Consider the following 24,335-nt stretch of genomic DNA (forward strand, 5'->3'; position numbering starts at 1 on the left):
TCTGGATTTCTTCGAAATATGCCCGCAACTGCTGGATATGGGAGAAATATAGTGCCTGGATATTGGTGACGTCTCTTCCTCGTACTGCGCGTGGGAGGGTGACTCTCTCGATGGATGACTTCGGGTGGCGCATGCGGTGCTTGGTGAACGCCACTCGTACTGCTCATTCGAACGTCTTGGTCCACTTTACCACCCCAAAGCTGTAGGTCAACAGAGGCATGTGCTGATTGCATTCACCTTGTTGCCAGCTGACAGAAAACTCCTCAGCATACAGTTGCCACGATGCAAGAACTTGGCATGCAGTTCCTTCTGCCGCCGGCGAAGATGGACTGACCAGAGATGCCAGATATACAGATTTTTCTGTATTATACAGATTTTTGGAGGTCGATACAGACCGAATACAGAGTACAGAAAAATACAGATATCAAGAATATCATACAGATTTTTCCCTCACATATTTTTTATACATGTAATCGTGCAAATTGAAAAATAGAGCAATACAAATTATTGAGAGTATAAACGCAAAACTATCACAGAAGTGTCGAAAACCGCAAAATCCGAACCACAGGCTATTTGGAACCCTTTTCATATTTTGACATTTTTTTTAGAGAAAATCAAATTTTCATATGCGCGTAACATTAATTTTTGTAGCATTCAAGATAAATATTTGTATGGTATGCATTTTTTTAATTAATTGGTGTTCAACAATTTACTTTCCATGACTTTGAACGATAGCTTTTACAACAGAACAGTACTTGAAAATCGCTCGGATACCTCGTATATAACAACACTTTTAAAAACGGAAGGATCATTTCTGGCAAAGCTTTTGAAATAATTTGTTGTAAAAATTGTGGTAGACATCCTGGAGAAAAATCTGTAGTAAATGGTCGTTCAACAAAATTTCCAAAAACTTTTTGAAAGATTCACGAAATAATTTCGGGAGATTTTTTTCCTCGCAGATTCAGATAGAAACGTATTTGCAGTTTCCTGCAAAAGTACATTATGATTTTTATTTACATAAATTTCAAAATAAATTTCTAGAAATGATTCAGTACATTATGCAAAATAAATGTAAAAAAGTATAAACTCCTGATATGAGTTTCTAGTCACACTCTTGAAATTTATTGAAGATTTCAGCCAATATTCTGAGAATTTTTCATAGTTAATCAAGAAAATCCGGCAGGCTTAAAAAAAGATAGAATCTCTCCATGATCAATATTCCATTTAGAGTTTTTTTTTTCAAAAAATTTTCCAATGAATTTTCAAAGAATGAAAGGCATCATAAAAATATCCAGGACGTTGTATCTGAAGTTCAGATTCTGAACTGCTATAGAAAATCAATTTAATTATTTTTTTACAACACAGCATTAAGAACCAATCAATTACTTAACAAGACAGATTGCTGAACTTAACTATAAAATTCTACCGAACATTTCTCCAAAAAAATATTGAGGACGTTTCTCGTAAAATTCTACAAAACACCCTCCAGAACTATCAATAAGCGTCAATCACTTTTTTTCGAACCTCTGTCATTACTCTTGAAGTGCATTCGAAAATTTAAATTCTATTAAAAATTCCAAGACACGGCTTCACCAACAAAATCAGCAGGGAATCTTTGATTTTTTTTTTAATTGAGAGTTAAGTGCAGAGCAACTTACCTAACCGGCCAAGCCAGAGACTATTTATATTGTTTCTACTCAATTACAATATCTTGTAACTCTATCTTGGGGAAGTGTAGAAATAGCAAAAGTTAAAATTGTGAAAAAATGCTGATTTGTAAAAAAAACACAAAATCTTCGCGAAACGCAAAATCCATGCCAGCTTATAATTTTTTTTACATTTATTTACAGTTTTATTTATTTATTCTCTTCAAATCTGATATTTTGAATAATAATTATAATAAAATCATCAAATAATGTTTTCAAACTCACCATAACAATATTTTTTTTGTTGGAAATTTGTTTACAAGTTTTTTTTTTATATAATTGAACCATTTTTTTTATATAAAAATTTTATTGACGTGACTTGTTCAAAATTTAATTACAAAATTATTAGCAATTCACATTTAAATGAAAATTAAGGGAATTTACATCGACAACATTGTTAGCATCATTAACAAAAGAGATGTAGTGAACAAATAATTTTAGAATATATATTTTGTTATTTTTCCCAATTCTGTCCAGTGATGGTCGCAGTAGCTCGTTGAAAGAGATCCTTCTCCGACCGCCTATATGTGTTGTTATTCTACGCTGAAGTGACTCCCATGCTGCTTTGACACGTTGACATTCGCTGTACTTATGCTGCAGTGTTTCAACAGGCTCGTTGCAAAATACACAATTTTCGCCATCCGCTCGTTGCATAGTGTACAGAAGCTTGCGATACTCCCCCTTCTCATTGACCAGCATGAATAAACTGGATCGTTCCGCCGATGTGAAGCTGCGCCAGTGAAGACTCGACCAAATTTTCTTCCAGTTCAGTTCAGGATGCTGCAGTTCAACTCAAAACAGTGTCGAAGAAAAAAAAATCAAAAAAGCAGTTGGAAAATATTAATTATCAAAATTAAATGTTTAAACATAATTTTCAAAACATTTGAAAAATTATATTTGAAAATAATGTTTCGGAAGCATTACCTAATTTTCAATCGGAAGATTACCAAGAATGCTTAAAGATTCAAAGTTATTAAAAATAAAAATACGGTACTTTATGTGAAACCAGATTGTATATTTCTTAGATTCAAGTAGCTCTTATGCACATCCTAATCCCACATACATCTTTGTTCCTGAAGTTCATACACTTATTTTTGTTTCATCAAATTCAGCAAAGTCCAAAAAATTGAAGATACTTAAATTTTTGGACAGACGATTTAATTAATATATATATGTTCAGAATTATTCAAAAATATAGTTTTGATGTTGTTCATTTTTTTTTCAATTACAGATGTCGCATCGTAACGTTACAACATTCAATGAAATTTTACCATACAAACATGCAAAATGGAAGACACAAAAAATATGTTTGAAATACAGATAAATACAGATTTATTAAAAACCTGATACAGATTTTTGAAAAAATCATCTGGCATCCCTGGGACTGACCGACATTTGTCAATTCCAAACTCCATCCGAATGTCGCTGCTGAACACCGTCGCAAGCTTCAACAGTAGATGTAGCCTCTATACTGATTCCGCGAACAGCTTCAGGTCGGTCGTTCATAAAGAAGGTGTGGGTTATTCTTCTCCTTCCCACACTTTTCAGTTGGTAGCATTGGTTGAGTGCTCTACAGAGTTCATCGTAAGACAGAACCATAGCTGACTAAAGATATCGCCTTGAAATATCCCCCTCCTGATGCTGAAAGTTCTGAACTGCAACACAGCTGTTCCGTCAGTAACTTGTAGGGACGTACTCCACATTCCCATCGCGTGTTGCATCAGCCTGATGACGTTGTCATCTACCTTGTACAACTGTAGTACATTAAGTAGGTCCTGGTGCTACCTAATTTCTGGTATACCGTATATCCTGGACAGTAACTACGACCGCGACCATGTCTCCAGCTCCGTTATACTGTCGCTCTTCTTCTGCCAACCACATCCCATCGTCGCTGTGCTAGACAGGATTCTCCCATAGATAGTCCCAGAACTTTGTGACGTCGTCAATCTCCGGAAGGCCTTGTCTATAATCAGGGTTGTCGTTTCGGATGCAGCTGTAGAGCTCCCTTTTGTTAATGATGAACATCCGGTTTTGTTCTTTCCGCTTCGAACATTCTCGATAACGCCGCAATCGTTTTGCAAGATCACTCACCGCTGTACATTGGTGTCGTGTCGAGGATCTCCGTAATGTTGACTTCTGTAAGATCTCGGAGTTCTGCGGACTTCACAATTTCAGCAAGATAATGAACCAGACTCATTGATTGATTCCACTGCTTGTGCTGTGTTAATCGACCAATCTTGGTCCGGAATGTAGAGATTCGGTTCTCCAAACGTCGCATCCACGCGGGGTTTTTGTGTGCTGGGGCGTTTGCGACCTTCACCGTCTTCTTGTGTGCGCGTTTGCAATCTCAACGTCTTGACAACAGCCAGCGCCACACAATAAACTGCAGATCCTTGAGGTTCTGTACGGCCTACAAGTACTATGGCAAAATATGCTGGTTTAGGATTCCGCAGCTTTGATATTCGGTGTCAGTACAGAGGGTCTGTACCACGCAGTTCCGCGTGACTGCTATGGCCATGTGAAGCGTTAGTTCATCTAGTAATTGCTGCCGTTTTATACCCCTTTCGTGACAAACCAGCACAATTGTGCTGTTGAGCAACAACAGTTTTGCATTTTATTTTGTCTGTATAGTATTTGTTTCATTTGATGTAAACTGTTTTAATAATTGAGTCATTACCTGTATGTGTGTAAACAAACTTCCCAAGTAACCAGTAAGCATTTAAAATAGCATTCCTTCAGCATTATAGTAGTCCTTAGGACAAGGCACTTAATGCTAATTGACCGTATATGCGCCTATAGTGCTACCCCACAGCAGGTTTTGGCAAAATAACGGGCTGTCTGAGTGCAACACCTTCAGGAACGTCGTATCAAAATGTCAAAAAAGCGTAACGCCTCGTCGAGCAAAACAAGACAAAAATAGATTTACGTCTGCTTCTCGCTCTCTCGGCGTTCCCGCTTCCTCGTCCTTGCATACTCCAGCTGATGTTAGGTGGTACTTTTTTGCATGTTTAGCAGTTATTGGTGTTTAAACTTACGATCCGGAGATTACTCAATCATGTTTGCTGCTCAAGTTTCTGCTCCACGCTCCAGGATTTGCTACCGCTGTTCCGATGTCGTGCGCTGATTTTATCCCCAATATAAAGAATGATCTGAAACTGAAAATAGCTTCAGTTCCAACACCCAAAACTTGTTTTCAAACAAATGGATATTCCATTTTGTAAACAGCACTTTCGTTCCCTCTCCGATCTATAGCATATGATTTCCTCTTGCGAATAATCTTATGATCCGCTAAAGCATCCACCAATTCGGTACGTACAGTATCGGACAATAAAAATGCACCAAAGCCGTTTTCCCATATTAGCTAGTCAACTTTGGATTGCCATATCTCAGTTATTTCTTAACCGATTGTTTTTATTTTTCTGTGACGAACTAGAAAACATCTCAATTTTCAAAAACTATTGAAAAAGTTCGGTGATAACTATTGATACAAAAGTTACAGATAGGATGAATTTCGACAATAAAAATGCATCAAGATAAAAAATGGTATAGCAAAAAATGGTTACGTCATATCATTATGGTGTCTTCGGTAAATATGTTTATTGTGTGATGACGAATAAATTTGCTGAAGAGACTAACATGATTTGGCTTCAGCATTTTTTGTTATACAATTTTTGGTCTTGGTGCATTTTTATTGTCTAAATTCAACCTATCTGTAACTTTTGTATCAATAGTTATCACCGAACTTTTTCAATCGTTTTTAAAAATGGAAATGTTTTCTAGTTCGTCACAGAAAAATGAAAACAATCGGTAAAGAAATAACTGAGATATGACAATCCAAAGTTGGCTAGTTTATATGGGAAAACGGCTTTGGTGCATTTTTATTGTCCGATACTGTATGTTCCGACGACATGAGAAATGATGATGACTATGTTCCCAAACCAAACCAGCTGCAGAATGTTTTCTGCTGAACCTTTGAGTGAGTAAGGGAAAAGTGAATAAGCAGCTCATATCGTCGGTTTCCTGCAATAGGGGCACAACTCAAAATTTGTCATTTTTGAGGTTTTGATGGCAAATGATGAAAAACCATGCAAACTTTCATCTGACAAAGACCCGTTCCGAAATTCGATGAGAAACGCGAGATTTTTGCATTTTCACCAATTTTCCGCAGTAAAGGCACAACTCAAAATCAGTCAACTTTTTCAATAGTCGATTAAACATTAGTATTCTAAAATTTATGAAAGAGATAGTCCTTCAGTCCCTTTCCATGATACAACAATCAAAATTCGTATACTTTTGTCTAATAATGAGAGAAATAAGTGAACTTGTAGGATGTGCTTCAAGATTGCCAATTTTCAAACGCTCATTCTGAAAATTCACATTTTTTGAGTTGTCCCCTATTGCAGGAAACCGACGATATGTGCTAACTTGTCAACAGAGGCATAAACCCTGTAAAAGAGAGACAGCATGAGCTGTCAAACACATAACATATCTCCCATACTCTTTGCTCTTAGCATTTGAAGAGCAGTTGAAAGTCATTCTGAATGCTTCCGCGTTAGCGTTAGCGTTAGCGTTAGCGTTAGCGTTAGCGTTAGCGTAGTTACGGTATACTTCGTAGATTGGATACTAACAACATTCATGTACCTTTTGCTAATCTTGCTCAGATTGCTTTTCGGAACAAGGCTGGGGAGTTAACTTCGCTCCAATCTTATGCAAGAATACCAAAAGCACAGATGTCATTATTCCCGGCCACGCCCATCTTTACCGTAACTTGGGATAGGGGAAGGAAATGTTGATGTAGCACTTATATAAGAGGCCTCCGACTCAGTGACACTCCCATAAGTACTACGGAGTGGGTGGTTGGGAGATGTATTATGTAGGTCGAGGATTCGCCTGAAAAGCTGGCGATGGACCCACGGCATTGGTTGTTTAGTTGGTTAAAATTTAATCTTTTGAAAGCCGGCAATCAAGAGAGATTTTTTTTTCTATTTATTGTTTAAATAATTATGTTCCTGCTCAGTAAGAGGCCCAAGCAGAACCGATCCCTCCAGGGTCATCGGAACATCACAGTAAATGTTTGAAACGCGTGAAAAAAAAAAACAAATTTGGCAATCCGAGAAAAAAACTCAATTTATATAAAAAAAACGCGAAAACAACGAAAAAAAACATCTCAATTTATTAAAAAAAAACGTAAAATGTTGAAGAAAATAAAATCAAAAGATATTTTTTTCTATTTATTGTATAAATAAGTATGTTTCGGCTCAGTGCGAGGCACAAGCAGAACCGATCCCTCCAGGGTCATCGGAACTTTGCAATAAATGTTTAAAACGCAAGGAAAAAAAATTGGTGACTCGAAAAATAACAAAATAAAAGAAAAAAATAACAAAAAATCGCGTTACACAACATCAAAAAACATCTCAATTTATCTAAAAAAAAAAACAAGATCGCGTGAAACGAGTAAAAAACCCATGGTTAGCAATCCGAAAAAAAAATCAATCTTTTTAAAAAAAAAACGCGTCCACACCCGCGACATTACGACACTCGGCTCGAAGAAAAACGACGCGGACAACGTGGTCTACCCGCCACCGAATGATATGGCGATCCTGACCCTGAAAAAGATAAGAAGGATGTTTCGTCGTCCCGACTGCAGGGTTGCCCGCTTGTACATCTGAAAAAGAAAATAGTATTAAAAGGTGATAGGCTCACAACAGTTACATAATTTTCGAAAATAAATCTCTCTTTACATAAACAAAAATTACCTGAATCCTCCTGAAACAAATGGTTTATTAGCAATAAAAAACATAATACAAAAAAAAGTAGAACAAATTATGATCTTGGATTTTTTTTTGCATTTAAATTGACAAAGCTAAAAAAATACAAGATCAGAATTTGTTATGGTAGATCTTACACCGTAACGCACCATTATAAGGTGATCTACCCACTTTACGGGACTGAAAGGCATTCTGAATGCTTCCGAGCAAAAACACCTCAAGCAGTTGAAATGCTAATTAACGGCCAATAGCTTTTGAGTAGCACAGCTTATGCTAATTCAAAGCAGCTATGCATTCGAACTGCTTTTGCAGGGCAGGTAGCAGTTGAAATGCTTATTACGGTCTACTGTACGGCTTATTCAAATGCTTAGTGGTTACCTGGGTTTTCTTTCGTTGTTTGTGATATTTACCACAACAAGGCAAACAAAAAATGGACAAAAATCGTAAAATATGGAAAAACATTATTTGTCGTCAGAGATGGAAAATGATGAAGATTGCAACTGAGCAGACACAAACCAAAACAAACATTGTTTTGCCAAAGTGACAAAAGTCTACGAGGAGGGGGGGCTGAGATTGCCAAATTTTGATCTACGTGGTTTATAAACAGCCCCTTAGAACAATGCTGTTTTGTTGGAAAATTTAAGAGTTTAAAATTGAGTCATTTGTATGGAGATTTCAGTTTTTTGCGCTCCGTTCCAAAAGGAATATCCGCTGTTGGTCCAGGAGCAGAGAGTGCAGTCGAATCATGACTCTCCCTTGCCTTCGATACATCCAGGCCCAACGGAACTCCTTCTCGAATTGTCGCTTGATCTTGTCTTCTCCTCTCCTAATCCTAATCCTCTGCGCTTCCAGCTTGATGCACTCCACTTCAGCAACTGTGAGCATATTATGGGGCATTATTGCTCGCAGCAGTATGTACAGCTTGTTCAAGTCAAGCTGGTTCGCAAAGCGAGGGAATTTATCTTGTTGAACATTTCCAGCATCCCTGATCTGCCAGACATACGTCTCCATCCTGGTGCAGACAAAATAGCAGCGAATCACGTATATAATTGGTGTACACTAAATTCTGTTTTTACGCGATGGATGCGTTCGCGCAAAAAAAGATCGTGTAAAAAAAGTTCGCGTAACTTCGAGAAATCGCGCAAAAAAAAATCCAAAGGAAATTTTTTTTACGCGATTTGCCCTCCGCAAATGACCAAAATCGCGTAAAAAAAAGTCGTGTAACTTTGAGAAAATCGCGTAAAAAAAATCATGCAAAATAAAATCGCGTAAAAAAAAGTCGTGTAAAAAAAGAATTCAGTGTACAGCTCTGCCACCGCACATTGGGCAAAATCAAGCCCAAAGGTGAAAAAAAAACTTTCTTAATACAAGACCGTATGTGACCATCGATGGCTTATTCGAAAGCAAATTTTCTCAAGAATTGTTTGGTGGATGATTCATTTACGGGCAACTACTCTGAAGCGAGTTATAGAGCCCGTTTTACCCCAGTTCCCCCAAAAATTTGAGAATTTCTGCTATTTTATGGCATTTATTATGATTTTAATGGTTTTTTCACTGGGATACCATCGCCCCAACTACATTGAGTAACGTCACATACAAAAAATCATTAAAATATTGGAATTTTAGGGTATTGTGGAGTCAATTAGTCAATGGTATATTTTCAAGGTAAAAATTCATTTTTTATTTTTATTAATGATTTTTACGTGACAATAACTAAATAAATGATCGAATACACATGGATTATTTCTGAAGAATCCATTTTTGGCAAGTTTGATCCCAAAATATTGGTAATATTTGAGTTTTCACGCATACAAATATGAGTAGTTCTCATCCTAATATCACCGATTCCAAACATTTCCAAACGATGAGCCATTGCTTATATACTCCAAAAATATCCTTAATGTTGTTTTTGCATAGCCTCATAGACGGGAGGTGGCGGCAGCATATAGTTTTAGAGCTTAGTTTACCCAAGCTCCCCTATAAACTTATTCTTTTAATTCTTTTTAAATTAAATCAACTTTACCTTGAAATGTCTATGCATGATATGAATTCATATTGATGAAGAGCTAATTAGTAATATATCTGCTTCCTATAAAATTTGGAAATTTAAGGTACAATGGGGTTAAATGAAAAAAAAAAATCCAAAAGCTTGGATGACCACATAAGTTGACAAATAGCTTGTTTTTTTGGACGCCATTTGGAAGGTCCTCAAAGACACCATTCATCAAGATGAGATATAAGGTCACTGAGATTACAAATCCTTGTGGGACGCCAGTTTCCTCTCTGAAGAACTCCGACTTGCGAATTAAAGGCGTCCAAGTTCTGTTGAACGCTTTAAAGGAAATGATCTCGGTATGGTGGCCGCAGTTCTTGGGTTTTCACTAAATTTATCAGCTGGGCCTAGCTGGTATCATTCTCCTAGGGCAGCAAAATACGTATTGGTTCCGTACTCAGTTCGTGTTGGCGATGATCGTGGAACCTGTGTTCTTGAACAAACGGTGATCAAAACCAAACAATATATTTTTTGTGAATTGTATGTCGATATTACTTTATCACTATTTAAAACAGACTATTACAGGAATGACTATTAAACATTTTCAACTTAATTGCAAGAAAGGGTGTTGAATCATAGTTTCCGCTATTAACATGCTCCTTTTCTGCTAAAATCGGATCCCTCAACAAAAAAGTCACGAAATAATACTGCCTTAAACCAGTGAACACTGAACAAAAGATTAGGAATGCTAATCCTTTATTTCTTGTTCCAAGATCCATCTCTGCCACACCAAAACGGAAACCTATAACTTTGAAAGGTGGGAAATGTAACAATGAGCAACGTATTTTCCTTTGATTATAAAATTATGCCGTTCCACTAGTTGGAAGCAGTCAGAACTAGGGCTCGGTTTGGTAAATCTTTGGCCGTAACGCAACACGTAATGGTTACAAGTATCGTTTCGTTAAACATCAAATATTAAGCAAGACGTTAAACGTCAACCATTCATCCGGCAGCACGGGTCGTCTGACACCTTGGATTGTGGTGGGAATGGACTTGGTGAGATGGTTAAATCTCATGCCTTTCACGCCGAAAACCTGGAATCGAATCCCACTCCCGACAAACTCACAAAAATGTGAGTTCTTCCTTCTAAAGGGATGCAAAGCGTGGGTCGCAAGATGAACTAAAAATCTCGTTAATGCAGACACAAAATAAAAGCCTTGAATTGGAGTTACCTGTTTGGCGACCTTTCATCACCGAAACAGGTGACCCGTAGTGCTATTCTAAGCCGATAGCTTCACGAGCAGTGTCACAGCTTAGACTGAGGCTCAAACTCCACTAATTCCCTACTGTTCCACAGTAGGATGTTAGAATTTCAGAACGAATTGCATTTCGCCCAAGGATTCATCCATGGTTGCCCTACAGTAAATTCGACCTACTGACTGACTGACAACCAACAACCGACAAACACAAACACCATCATAACTGACGTTCAAAAAGGCTTCATTCCGAAATTGCGATACTCTCTGGTGCGGTGGGTGCGTTTGTTTTCGAATGGTCATAGTGAAAATCCTGCCAACAGGGGGTATCCGATGTAGTTAAAAAGTGTCGCAAACCGTAGATTAGGACTCGATTAGTGCGCCGTTAGTGAAATTTTGAACGGAAGTGATTGTTTTGCCAGGAAATTCTGCCAAGTGTTGGAAATGTGACATTTCAGCTTCTGGCAAATTGGGGGCTAGGGTTCAGCGGCAAATATTTTGAAGTTAATGTTTCTGAATGGGTCGCTGGATGTAGTGGTACGTGAAAGGAAGAGAGTAGAGCATTGTGAGAGAGCCGCACGCACAAACAATCACATTGAGTGGACACGTGAGAAAGCACATAGGAGGTTTCCCTCTCGTGAGAAAATTTTCTCATCGTTAGAAAAGCGTGTGGGGAAGAAGGCGCCAGGAAAAATTTGAAAAACTCCGAGAAGTTGGGCTAGGCATTCGACTTCTCTGGGAACGAACGTTCAGTCTGTTTTTAGCTTTCGGTGAATTTGTGTCGGACTCCTCCTACGTACGGCCAGATGAGGCGAATGATACTCAAGATATAGTATAATTAATTATCTGCACCTCTCTTGTATAGAGCTGGGAAATGTGAAATCATAAACAGTGTAAAAAATGTACAGCAAATGAGTGTTATCGTTACTGCCGTACCCCATAGCCAATCCAACCAAATTCGGTGTGCGTGTTGATGTTCCTCATCTTTTTCGTGAAAACGTTCGTATCCCAGTATTGTTAATCTCCCGACGGAGTAAGTAAAAATTGGTGCAATTTCGAGTGACTGACGAATTTGTATCGAAAGATTCTCCAAAGCGTCTGGCCAATCGAAGAGTTACTGTGCTGCATGAGATCTCGTTGCCAATCGGACAGCAGCAGAAGGGAAATTTTCATCCAGCCGTCACAATATGTTCAAAAATATCTCACATCTGAAGAGGAGATGAAAGCAAACTCGGTGTGGTAGTACGTAAATTCAGGGCGCCTCTTCTGTGGGAGGAATTTTCAGCGCTCCGTGGATTGCCAGATTCCCTCGTGGTCAGCATCCTACCCCCTGGCTCGGTGTGAAAGGTGTAGAGAAGAGAATGAAGAAGATATCGTTTTGATGAATTCTGGACCGCTGTCAAGAGCGCCTTGAAGAGGCCAGGGGATTCCGCGAGTGTGTGTTTCTGTGTACGAAGTTAATGGCAGGCAAATTTTACGATCAGCCCCATCCACATCCAAGTGAAGTGTGTTTCTTCTGCGGAGCCGTGCCGGGCCGCCGAGTGTGAGTGTCGCAACAACAGTGCGCCTAATTAATTGCCGTCTGGCGCAAAGGCGAAACGACGAAAAACAGAACAGTTGCCGCAATCCAGCAGGTGACAACTGGTGTTTCTTTCTAGGTGGTAGATTTAAATGCATCTGGCTTTCCTCCAGCTCAAAATGAAGTAATCTTAACGAAGAAAATACCCTGTCATAATTGCAGAAGAGAGAATTCTTTAAGAAGAGAGTAACCCATAATGTAGTAAGTACTATAAAAGTGATTCTCCATATGCCCGATAGTGATATCAACTATACACATATATCCATGTATTTTACGGTGTTCTTGTATGAGAAAAAGAAGCAGTAAAGATTAATTGATTCAGTGCAGCTCACCCATAAAAAATAAAGTGTCAAACATAGGAAAGACAACCAACCCACGACGACGGCAGCAAAGTGAAAATCTCAAGCATCAAATATTGAATACGAAAAAGAAAATCATAAAGTGTTCAACCCCCCATAGTGTACCCGATCAGCGTGTAAGTGTTTCAGGCACGAAAAGTGAAAAACAACCTTTCGCATCCACTCCCAAGGAAAAAAAAGTTCCGTGCGTGTTTTCGTCGTCTTTGTACGAATGAGAATCCAAAGTGCTGCCACCATCGCAGGAAGAAAGTCAACCAGCGCAGCAGAAAACCCACCAGCAATAGTGTAGTAGTGCTGAAGGAATTTATGATAATTACTTTGGTAATTTCCCACAGAGTCTTAACACCCAATTGAAATACACATTTTTCGGTTGGATTTTCCTAATCACGAACGTTTTCCGTTTCAAACTAACCATCCCAGGTGGAATGAGTTTTCCTGGAAAGATCGATTGAATTTCTGTGCCTCACAATAGTGGTTGTTTAGGTGGACTAATGAACTTGATAAATGTGAGACATGGAAATTCCCTTCTTCTTGTAGTTTGTGTCTTCCCTCAAGTAGTATTATAATTTTTTGGTTCTTTCTTTTGCATCATCCTTGAACGCCGGACCAGAGACAAATCATTTGCATTTAGAGATGAGTGCAGCAAGAATGTAAATATTTATGGTTTATCATTATTTGAGTTTTGCGGGTCTGGGTCTACATTGGAATACATTGCGAAAACAATTCGAAGGCGAAAAAATATGTTCGAAATTCAAAGCTAATTAAACTTTATTAATGTTACATTTCAGATTGTTCAATTTTGAATTATAGTTTTTAGTTTCATATCGGTGTAACAACAGATACAAATCAGCTTTTTTCGGTTAAAAACCGTTCGAAAAATCTGCCATTTTGTTGCCGACACTACAAAATATTTGAAAAATGTATTTGTATGATTTTCGAATCAAGTACAACCTTCCAATTTTTTAAGCTTCGACAAACATTATCCTCGAATTTTATCCGGATTTATCACTTACCTTTGCGATTGAAATTAGAGTAGATTGGTTCCTGATATGTGGCGGTGACAGATTCAAAGCGGATATTTGGATGAACGTTCCAGCGGAAAACAAATTTGGGTGAGGTTGTTCTGATTGTTTTTATTGTAATAGAAATAACCAAATACTTATATCGTATCATTTAAACATAAACGATCTTAATTTTCAGCTGCATCATGAAAGCAGGAATCCAGTACTTATATGATTATTGCTGTAATATATAATTTTTGTTTTTTTTTTTTGTAATAGAGCAATTGTAGCAGCATTCTTCATGTTACAGCATGGCCGCCACTTTGCTTGCACAACATCTGAGTTACATAATCTTCATATTAAAAATTGCATTAAAGAAATATTTTTCAGCAATAAGCTGGCAATTCATCTAAGTCAATCTAATGCATCTCAACCTACCGTAGTTTAATCACAGACAAACAGACATACTACTCAAATCACAATCATCGCACGATTTAACGGTCATTTTGAAAATAAAGTGTGGTTCGGACTGTGCTCGCATCTGTCATGGTGGCGCTGCTGTGCCTCAATTTGTCTGAGAAATGATCGCGACGCCGATCAATGTTTACATAAAATGACTCAATCATGAACTCTCATTCATGTTTTATGAATGGATGACGGTACGGGGGAGCCGTCACCTGCAAAATTGTTACATGCCAAACGATGTTTTTGAAGCAATTTTCTTCTAAGTAGTATGTCTGTTTGTCTGTGGTTTAATTATAGAAATTTTTTTTATTTTAATTCATTTTAATGCTTCAGCTTATTCCGTCCAAAACATCTTTCTCGTTCTTCTTGACGTAATATTCATACAGCCTTGTAGCTGTAGCATGCTCATCAATGCATACCGATGAGCTTACCGCAACGGCTACACGAGCCCAAATATCGTTACAAAATTTTAAAATTACAGTAGAAGTGTTTTTGTTTAGATATAGATGAAACAACTCTCTCAGGACGAACAAGCATGGACTCGTACATTGCTTTGAATTTAAATTATTTTGTTATTGATGAGTGAATCTAACGACACTACAGCTATCCTATCATAACAAAAAAAAAGATACAGGCATATTTGTTGTCTGGTATTTTTCATTAGTACTATTTAATTTATTATATATAATTTTATTATACATATAGGGTATGAGTACCGTTCTTTATTCTATGTCCCTTGTTCATGATATTTACTTTAGATACGACTAACATCTTTGTAGATGGAGTATTCTATCCCTACAGTTACAATGGAATTACGTGCCCTTCTTGTAGAAAGCAGAATTTAGTACATAAATTTAATTATTCTTTTTATTCAGGTATTTTTTATTTTCTTTTTGCTCGTGTTTGTATATGATATATATTAACATTGAAATTCATTATTTTAAGACGTGTTACTATTTCCCTATTCATATATTAATTGAACGTACAAATTGATGGCAATGATTTGACAAAACAAAATTGTCATTTAAAAAAGTATACCTATTTCATTTTGCTACAGTATATTTAATTATTTATTATTTTACATTCCATATTTCATTAATTATTGATTTTCTATAATTATTTAAATATACCAGAGTTTATTGAATATACCAAATTATATATCATCATATTATATTATAATGTAAACCCCATAACTATATGCTGTAGGTAGTATGCATCAGGACATTATTGGACATACATCCGGACAATGAAATGGATTGCCCACCAGGGTAAGAAGGGAAGACACTATTACATCCTTGCAGATAGATTCTTCAACTCTCGATTACAAATCATTCCGTAGAAATCTCAACGAGTGCTGCAGATTTTACTATTCGCCCTGTTGGATCTTACATATGGAAGAAGATAAATTTCATTCCGAAGGTTTATTTACGGGCACCTTTACTTACGGGCCGGCCATACCCGTTCAGCGATAGTCTGAAGGCTAATTTCATTATAATTTAGCATAATTTATCACCTTTTAATGCCATTTACTATATTCCACTACATTAATTTCCATTATTGATTATATAACAGCTGTCGCGTTTTCATTCTATAATCCTAATAATTCTCTACCTTACAATCTAGGTAATGAGTGGGCTCGTCAGCGAATAATACTTTTTCAAATTATCTACAAATTGATATCTTGTTTCAGTTCGCTGCATTAAATTTCTTTACACTTTGTGTCGCCATTCGAATATATTGAATATACTATACTGCCCATAACCGCATAACAGTAACATTCGATAAAAGTAGGCATTGGAGAAAATGGAACCCAAAGTTGCAACATTGAATAGTACAGGAATGAATCGAAAATTTAAAAATTTCTCATAAATTTGTCATCAGTCGTATAGCAATCAAATCTTATACAGCAGTTCCTGTATGCTGGGGGAATTGTCAAAAAATGAATCGAACCTCAGTATGATTGATGTCACGCTTTAAAGCCAATCTATTTTCCTAGTGTGACCTAGTGCGGCTCCGTGGTCGTGCGGCTAGGGTCACCAAGCTATTAGTCGCATCGTGCTGAGGAGCGCGGGTTCGATTCCCGCCGCAGCTGTCAGGAAAAGTTTTCGGCTGTGCCACTGGGCGTTGCATGCTAGTCCGTTGTCTAGTGTCGTGCTTCCTTCAAAGAGCGAAAAACTCACTGGAAGCATTGAACGTGTCCGTGTCTTTTATGCGGTCACATTGCTCAATGAGACAAAATGACTTGGTATTTTTTTCATAAATCCTAGAACAAACTTAAATTGTTTATTCAGGTGGTCGAAAGCACTTGTGATTTGATGATGATCCCCGATATTAACTCAATACCAGCAAAATATGCAAATGTTACAAATATGCAGTTATGGGCAGTATATGTCAGTAATATATTTCATCATAATAGATTATACAATGAACTATATATCAAACTATATGAGGATGGGAGGGTGCATCTGGGCATCATTAAAATTGTAACTGTACGACGGAGTGATTGCCAACCGGCGTGTGGTGATTTGACGCGCCCTTCTTGTGACAAACCATGCCGCAGAAAGCTTGACAAGTGAGGTGAAACTATTATTGGATCATACTGTTGGAAGGAGATTCTTATAAACCCGCGGATTTCGCGTAAATGCCTCTACTTACGGGTCGCCACACCCCCTTTTGGCTCTTCATACAGTGATTCACATTTTGTTACTATAATATTATTGTACCCTACCATCTAACGTAAATGCCTTGTCACCTAAAATATTTATTTACTTCATCCACAACTGATATTTTATTTCATTTTGCTACATTACATTTCATTATTATATTTATTAATTATACCATATTTCAAGATTATATGTATTTCATTATAAATTTCCTATCAATATTATATTTAAATCATTATATAACCATATAACTATAATATTATGGGGTAGGGAGGGTGCATCAGGGCATCATTGAAGTTGAAACTGTACGACGGAGTGGATTGCCAGCCGGAGTGTGGTGAGAAGTAACTATAACATCCTTGTAGATGGGTTCTTCTATCCCAACAGTTGCAATGGATTTGACGCGCCCTTCTTGTGACAAACCATCCCGTAGAAAGCTTGACAAGTAATGTAAATATCATTATTCACCCTGTTGGATCATACTGTTGGAAGGAGATTCTTATAAACCCGCGGATTTCGCGCAAGTGACTCTACTTACGGGTCCGCCACACCCCCTTTTGGCCCTTCATACAGTGGTATGTTGAAGTCAGGGTGGTAATGAAATTGATCTTTACTGTTAAGTGGAACTGCATGCAGAGCAAGACTCAAGCTAGGATGGTGGCTACCTACATACATTTATCACTTACCTTTGTGCGTAGATTTTACCGCATTAAAGTTAATCTGGCGTTGCTCATAAACTACGTAGACTTATTTTTGGCCATCTCTGACCGCCCATCGCCCATCGTAACCAAAATTTTAGAATTTTTCATCAAGAGCATTTATCAAGACATTTGGTTTTTCATAGCTCATTATATAAGTCCTAAATGGTCAAAGTTTCATTGCATTCGGTTCATTGAATCCAGAGATATAACAGCTCAAAGTTGGCTCTCGGATAATTTTACCTTTTTCAAGAATCTTTATAACTTCGTGAAGAATGGCCCTAACTTTTCTAAATTTGGACCACTGATACACAACTAGTTGATGAATTTACAGTAAAAATTTCAGAATATTTGATGCACTTTTCGAAAAGTTATAGCTAGTTGTACTTTTTTTGAAAAGTGAAAATTTTGCCTGTCCCGATCATTTTGTCTATCCCCTGTATGCCTGAAAAGTGCTGAAAACTTGTTAACCTTCATCCAGCCAACGTATTTTCCATCTTCGGAAAAGCACAAAAATGCTCATATTTTTTTTCAGTTTTTCGATGGATTTTGATGAAAGTTTCACAATTTCCCGAAAAACTCTTCTAGTTTATGATGCCGGGGACATGCGTACCTGGTCCACATGGTTCGGAGTTATTCCGGATTGTCTTGGGGTACCAAAATTGGCCACATACTTTGCGCAACGTATATCTCAAGATCCCGATGAGGTAGAAATATAGTGTCTTCGGTGAATTTGTTCACCAGGTTAAGAACTAACTGGTGACTTTGGTTCGCGGTTCGGCTGCTAGGCGGCGCCTGTGTCAAAAATGTTCAAACCCTCATAACTCAGCAACCTGACAAAATAGAATGATGCTGTCTTCGGCAAAATTCTTCAGCAAGCTCAGAACTATCTGATAGTAAAGTCTTTGGTATGGGATTTATCCGCTAGGTGGCACATTGTGTCTGAAAATTTCAAACACGTTTATCTCGATACCCTTTTTTATCTAGTTCATTTATTTGGGGCTCAATCGATATCTCGATACCCTAATGAGGTACAAGCATGCCGTTTTCAGCAAAGTTGTCCAGCAGGCTAAGAATTATCTAATGTCAATTTCTTGATTTTGCTTTGGCTGACCAAGCCATGTGGGAAATTACACTGTTGAAAATGCTTTGACATCCATGTGCACAACAGAACATGTGCTCGATGAACAAATTGAGATTTGAAATTATGAAAAGAAATCCACGTACTCCGGTGAGACTCGAACTCACGACTCCCAATTCGCTAGACGGGCGCTTCTATTCCTTCAAGCTACGGAGTCACTCGACTATCTCCGTCGCCAGCAGGCCTAGAACTGAACTCGATTCCACAATCGCACATGGTTATCTTCTTTTCACAATCCAAACCCCCTTCGGATGGGATTAGATGAACATCTAACACATTGTCTGTTGTGCACATGTATGTCAAAGCGGGAGAGGAAGTTATTTTTAATTGTCGAGAGCTTCGGGCACTGCCTTCCAATCACTTATTGGTATGGCAATTAGTGTGCAGTCGGATTCTCGACGGGTCGGTCCTCGGCCGACCGAATACGGTAAGGGTGACCGTAGCACCTTACAAATGTCAATTTCTTGATTTTGCTTTGGCTGACCAAGCCATGTGGGAAATTACACTGTTGAAAATGCTTTGACATCCATGTGCACAACAGAACATGTGCTCGATGAACAAATTGAGATTTGAAATTATGAAAAGAAATCCACGTACTCCGGTGAGACTCGAACTCACGACTCCCAATTCGCTAGACGGGCGCTTCTATTCCTTCAAGCTACGGAGTCACTCGACTATCTCCGTCGCCAGCAGGCCTAGAACTGAACTCGATTCCACAATCGCACATGGTTATCTTCTTTTCACAATCCAAACCCCCTTCGGATGGGATTAGATGAACATCTAACACATTGTCTGTTGTGCACATGTATGTCAAAGCGGGAGAGGAAGTTATTTTTAATTGTCGAGAGCTTCGGGCACTGCCTTCCAATCACTTATTGGTATGGCAATTAGTGTGCAGTCGGATTCTCGACGGGTCGGTCCTCGGCCGACCGAATACGGTAAGGGTGACCGTAGCACCTTACAAATGTCAATTTCTTGATTTTGCTTTGGCTGACCAAGCCATGTGGGAAATTACACTGTTGAAAATGCTTTGACATCCATGTGCACAACAGAACATGTGCTCGATGAACAAATTGAGATTTGAAATTATGAAAAGAAATCCACGTACTCCGGTGAGACTCGAACTCACGACTCCCAATTCGCTAGACGGGCGCTTCTATTCCTTCAAGCTACGGAGTCACTCGACTATCTCCGTCGCCAGCAGGCCTAGAACTGAACTCGATTCCACAATCGCACATGGTTATCTTCTTTTCACAATCCAAACCCCCTTCGGATGGGATTAGATGAACATCTAACACATTGTCTGTTGTGCACATGTATGTCAAAGCGGGAGAGGAAGTTATTTTTAATTGTCGAGAGCTTCGGGCACTGCCTTCCAATCACTTATTGGTATGGCAATTAGTGTGCAGTCGGATTCTCGACGGGTCGGTCCTCGGCCGACCGAATACGGTAAGGGTGACCGTAGCACCTTACAAATGTCAATTTCTTGATTTTGCTTTGGCTGACCAAGCCATGTGGGAAATTACACTGTTGAAAATGCTTTGACATCCATGTGCACAACAGAACATGTGCTCGATGAACAAATTGAGATTTGAAATTATGAAAAGAAATCCACGTACTCCGGTGAGACTCGAACTCACGACTCCCAATTCGCTAGACGGGCGCTTCTATTCCTTCAAGCTACGGAGTCACTCGACTATCTCCGTCGCCAGCAGGCCTAGAACTGAATTCGATTCCACAATCGCACATGGTTATCTTCTTTTCACAATCCAAACCCCCTTCGGATGGGATTAGATGAACATCTAACACATTGTCTGTTGTGCACATGTATGTCAAAGCGGGAGAGGAAGTTATTTTTAATTGTCGAGAGCTTCGGGCACTGCCTTCCAATCACTTATTGGTATGGCAATTAGTGTGCAGTCGGATTCTCGACGGGTCGGTCCTCGGCCGACCGAATACGGTAAGGGTGACCGTAGCACCTTACAAATGTCAATTTCTTGATTTTGCTTTGGCTGACCAAGCCATGTGGGAAATTACACTGTTGAAAATGCTTTGACATCCATGTGCACAACAGAACATGTGCTCGATGAACAAATTGAGATTTGAAATTATGAAAAGAAATCCACGTACTCCGGTGAGACTCGAACTCACGACTCCCAATTCGCTAGACGGGCGCTTCTATTCCTTCAAGCTACGGAGTCACTCGACTATCTCCGTCGCCAGCAGGCCTAGAACTGAACTCGATTCCACAATCGCACATGGTTATCTTCTTTTCACAATCCAAACCCCCTTCGGATGGGATTAGATGAACATCTAACACATTGTCTGTTGTGCACATGTATGTCAAAGCGGGAGAGGAAGTTATTTTTAATTGTCGAGAGCTTCGGGCACTGCCTTCCAATCACTTATTGGTATGGCAATTAGTGTGCAGTCGGATTCTCGACGGGTCGGTCCTCGGCCGACCGAATACGGTAAGGGTGACCGTAGCACCTTACAAATGTCAATTTCTTGATTTTGCTTTGGCTGACCAAGCCATGTGGGAAATTACACTGTTGAAAATGCTTTGACATCCATTATCTGAAGAATTATCTGGCAATGGCGTTTTTGGTTCGAGAGTCGCCCGCTAGGTGGTGCCAGGGTCCAAAAACTTCAAACTTCTATATCTCAGAATCCTGATAAGATAGAATGATGCCCTCTTCAACAAAGTTCTTCAGCAAGCTAGAAACTGTCTGATAGTTGAGTCTTTTATTCGTGATTTTTTCAGGAATTTCTCCTGGAATTTCTCCAAGAATTCCACTGGAAATGTCTCCGGGAATTCTTCCGGATTTTTTCCAGGATTTCCTCTAGGACTCCTGTGGAATTCCTTCGGTAATTTCCTCAGAAATTATTCTGGCATTTTCTCCAGAAATTCCTCCGGATTTCCTCAGAGAATTTTCTTAGGAATACCTCCATGAGTTCCTCCGGGAAATACTCCATGAATTGCTCCGGGATTTTTCTCAGGAATTCTTTCAAGAATTTCTCCAGGCTGGATTTCTCCGAGAATTTTTCTAGGAGTTCCTCCAGGAATATCTCCGGAAATGTCTCCGGGAAATCCTCCAGAAATTCTTCCAGGAATTCCTCCGGGAGTTCCCCCAGAAATTTCTCCGGGAATTTCTTCAGCAAAACTCCCTTTTTTTTTTCTCTCAAAAAAAGACTTCCACTGGGAATTTCTCCAGGAAGTCTTGCTTCAGGAAGTCTTTCGTTACTTTATTTTTTCAGAAAACCCTCTGAGAATTGCTCTGGGAAATTCTCCAGGAATTCCTCTGGTAATTTCTCTAGGAATTCCTTATTTTTGCTTTCTCCAGGAATGCCGCCAGGAATTTCTCCGGGAACTCCTCCGGGAATGTCTCTGGAAATTCTCCCTGGAATTTCTCCAGAAATTCCACTAGGAATTTCTTCAGGAAATCCTTCCACTTTTTTTCCTGGAATTCCACTAGGAATTTCTTAAGGATTCCCTCCAGGAATTTCTCCCATCAGCAATTCATCCGCTGATTCCTTCAGTAATTTCTGCAGGACTTTTTCCGGGAGTATTTCCAGGAATTCTCCCGATGATTCCCTCAGGAATTCCCTAAGGGGATTCCTCCAGAGATTCTTCCAGGAATTCCCTTCGGGGAATCCCCCAGGAAGGAGAATTCCCTGCAGAACATTCCAGAGGAATTGCTGGATAAATTACCGGAGGAATTCCTAGAGAAATTTTCTGAGGAATTCCTGGTTGAATTCTTGAGAAAATCCCGAAGATTTCCTTTAAAAATTTCCGATTCAAAAAGAGCATTCCTGGAGGATCTTCTGGAAGATTTCTAGAAGAAATTTCCAAAACAATTCCTGGAGGGCTTCATGGAGAAATTACAGGATAAATCCTCGGAGGTATTCTTAAGAAAAGCCATAAAGGAATTCTGGGAGAAATTCTCGAAGGTTATGTAAGAAAAAAATCACGGAAGACTTCCTGAATTCCCAGAGTATTTTCTTGAAAAAAAAACGATAGTTTTCCTTAAAAAAATCCCGGATATATTCCTGAAAAAATTCCCGGCAGAGTTCATGGAGGAATTCCTGGAGGCACTCATGGACAAATTCCTGGGGAAATTCTTGGTGAAATTCCCAGAGAATATCTAGGAAAAAAAAGTCCGGAGGAACTCTTGGAAAAATTCCCAAAAGAATTCCTGCACAAATTGCCGAAGGAATTCCTGGAGGAGTTCCTGATGGGAGTCCTAGATGAAATCCTGGCGAAATTTCCGGAGGAATCCGTAGGATAATTCCTGGAGAATTTTCTGGAAGATTCCCAGAAGAAATTCCCAAAACAATTCCTGGAGGATTTCCTAGAGGATTTCTCGGAGGAACTTCTGGAGGATGTCCAAGATGAATTCCCGGAAGATTTCCTGAAGAAATTCCTGGAGAAAGTTCTTGAGGAATTCCCAGCGGATTTGCTTGGATAAATTCCCGGTGGAATTCCCGGAAAAAATCCTGGAAAAATTCCCCGAAGAGTTCCTGTAGATATTCCCGGAGACATTCCCGGAAGAAAAAACGGAGCAAAAGAAGCAATGTTGTAAGGCGACAAAATTTATCTGCAGGTGGCCAAAGACGCTGTTAAAGTATTGCCTCTTGTACCACCGTACCCGACCGTCTACTATCCTGCCAAATTACTCTTAGCTTGCTGAACAACTAAGCTGAAAATAGATTACTTCTTGTTCATTAGGGTGTTCATTAGACTGGGTCAACAAAGGCGATTTTTCGGAACAAAGATTTTTCGATTCCTTTTAGCGTCCAAAACAACTGTGCAAAATTTGGGAGCGATTGGTTGCGTCTCCGTATTCCGCATTGCGGTTGAAATTTGTATGGAATTTAGTATGGGAAAACGTGCTTTTCTGCATTTTTCTCAAAAATTGAAATTTTTTGTCTCAAACAATCTAACTAATGACGTTGAAGTATAGCCTAGGATATGCCGAAAAACTTTGCCGAAGACCACAAAGTGATCCGACACTTGTGAAAAAAGTTAAAACGTACAGATTGCCCGATGGTGCTTAACATTCAACATGTAAAGGAATAACATCAATAATAAAATCTCAATTTTTGGCCTAAGTTATCAAGCGAATAACTTTTTTCTCAAGCGTCGGATCACTTTGCGGTCTTCGGCAAAGTGTTTTGGCATACCCTAGGCTATAATTTAACGTTCTAAGTTACATGGTATTAGACAAAAGAATTCAACTTATGAGTAAAATGCAAAAAAGTACGTTTTTCCATTGTAAATTCCATACAAATTCCAATCGCAATGCGGAATACGGGGACGCAACCAATCGCTCCCAAATTTTGCACAGTTGTTTTGGACGCTAATATAGATAGAAAAAGCTTTGTTCCGGGTTGATACGATCAAATTTAAAGTTTCTCCATGTAACATTGACCCACTCTAATATATATGAACAGAAACTGAATTGAAAAAAAAAATCAGGGTCCCCAAATTTTTCGGAAAACTTCTGTGGAAATCAATCATTTTCCACAAACCACCTACTTTGAAAAATCATAACTCAAGAACAAAGTGCCATTGACTTATTTTTTTGTGAAATTATAAGCAAACTTTCTCGGCTATTGAAAAAATATATATAAAATGAAAATTCGGAAAAATTCTCCAAAAAATGTTTTAGGAAGGGAACTAAATAGGCTATATTCTGTGAAATT

At 38.7% G+C, this 24,335-nt stretch overlaps 1 long non-coding RNA gene across 1 annotated transcript in view; it reads left to right on the forward strand.

The window, feature by feature from the left end:
* Positions 1-10,471: 10,471 nt before the first annotated feature.
* The window catches only part of LOC134284679 (uncharacterized), a 56,395-nt gene continuing 42,531 nt past the window's right edge, over positions 10,472-24,335 (forward strand). Inside the window, exon 1 of the long non-coding RNA XR_009995878.1 lies at positions 10,472-12,982. This is a non-coding gene — a long non-coding RNA (uncharacterized LOC134284679). The remainder of the gene's footprint in view (positions 12,983-24,335) is intronic.

Source organism: Aedes albopictus, unplaced genomic scaffold, assembly GCF_035046485.1.
Source record: "Aedes albopictus strain Foshan unplaced genomic scaffold, AalbF5 HiC_scaffold_51, whole genome shotgun sequence".
NCBI lineage: Eukaryota > Metazoa > Arthropoda > Insecta > Diptera > Culicidae > Aedes > Aedes albopictus.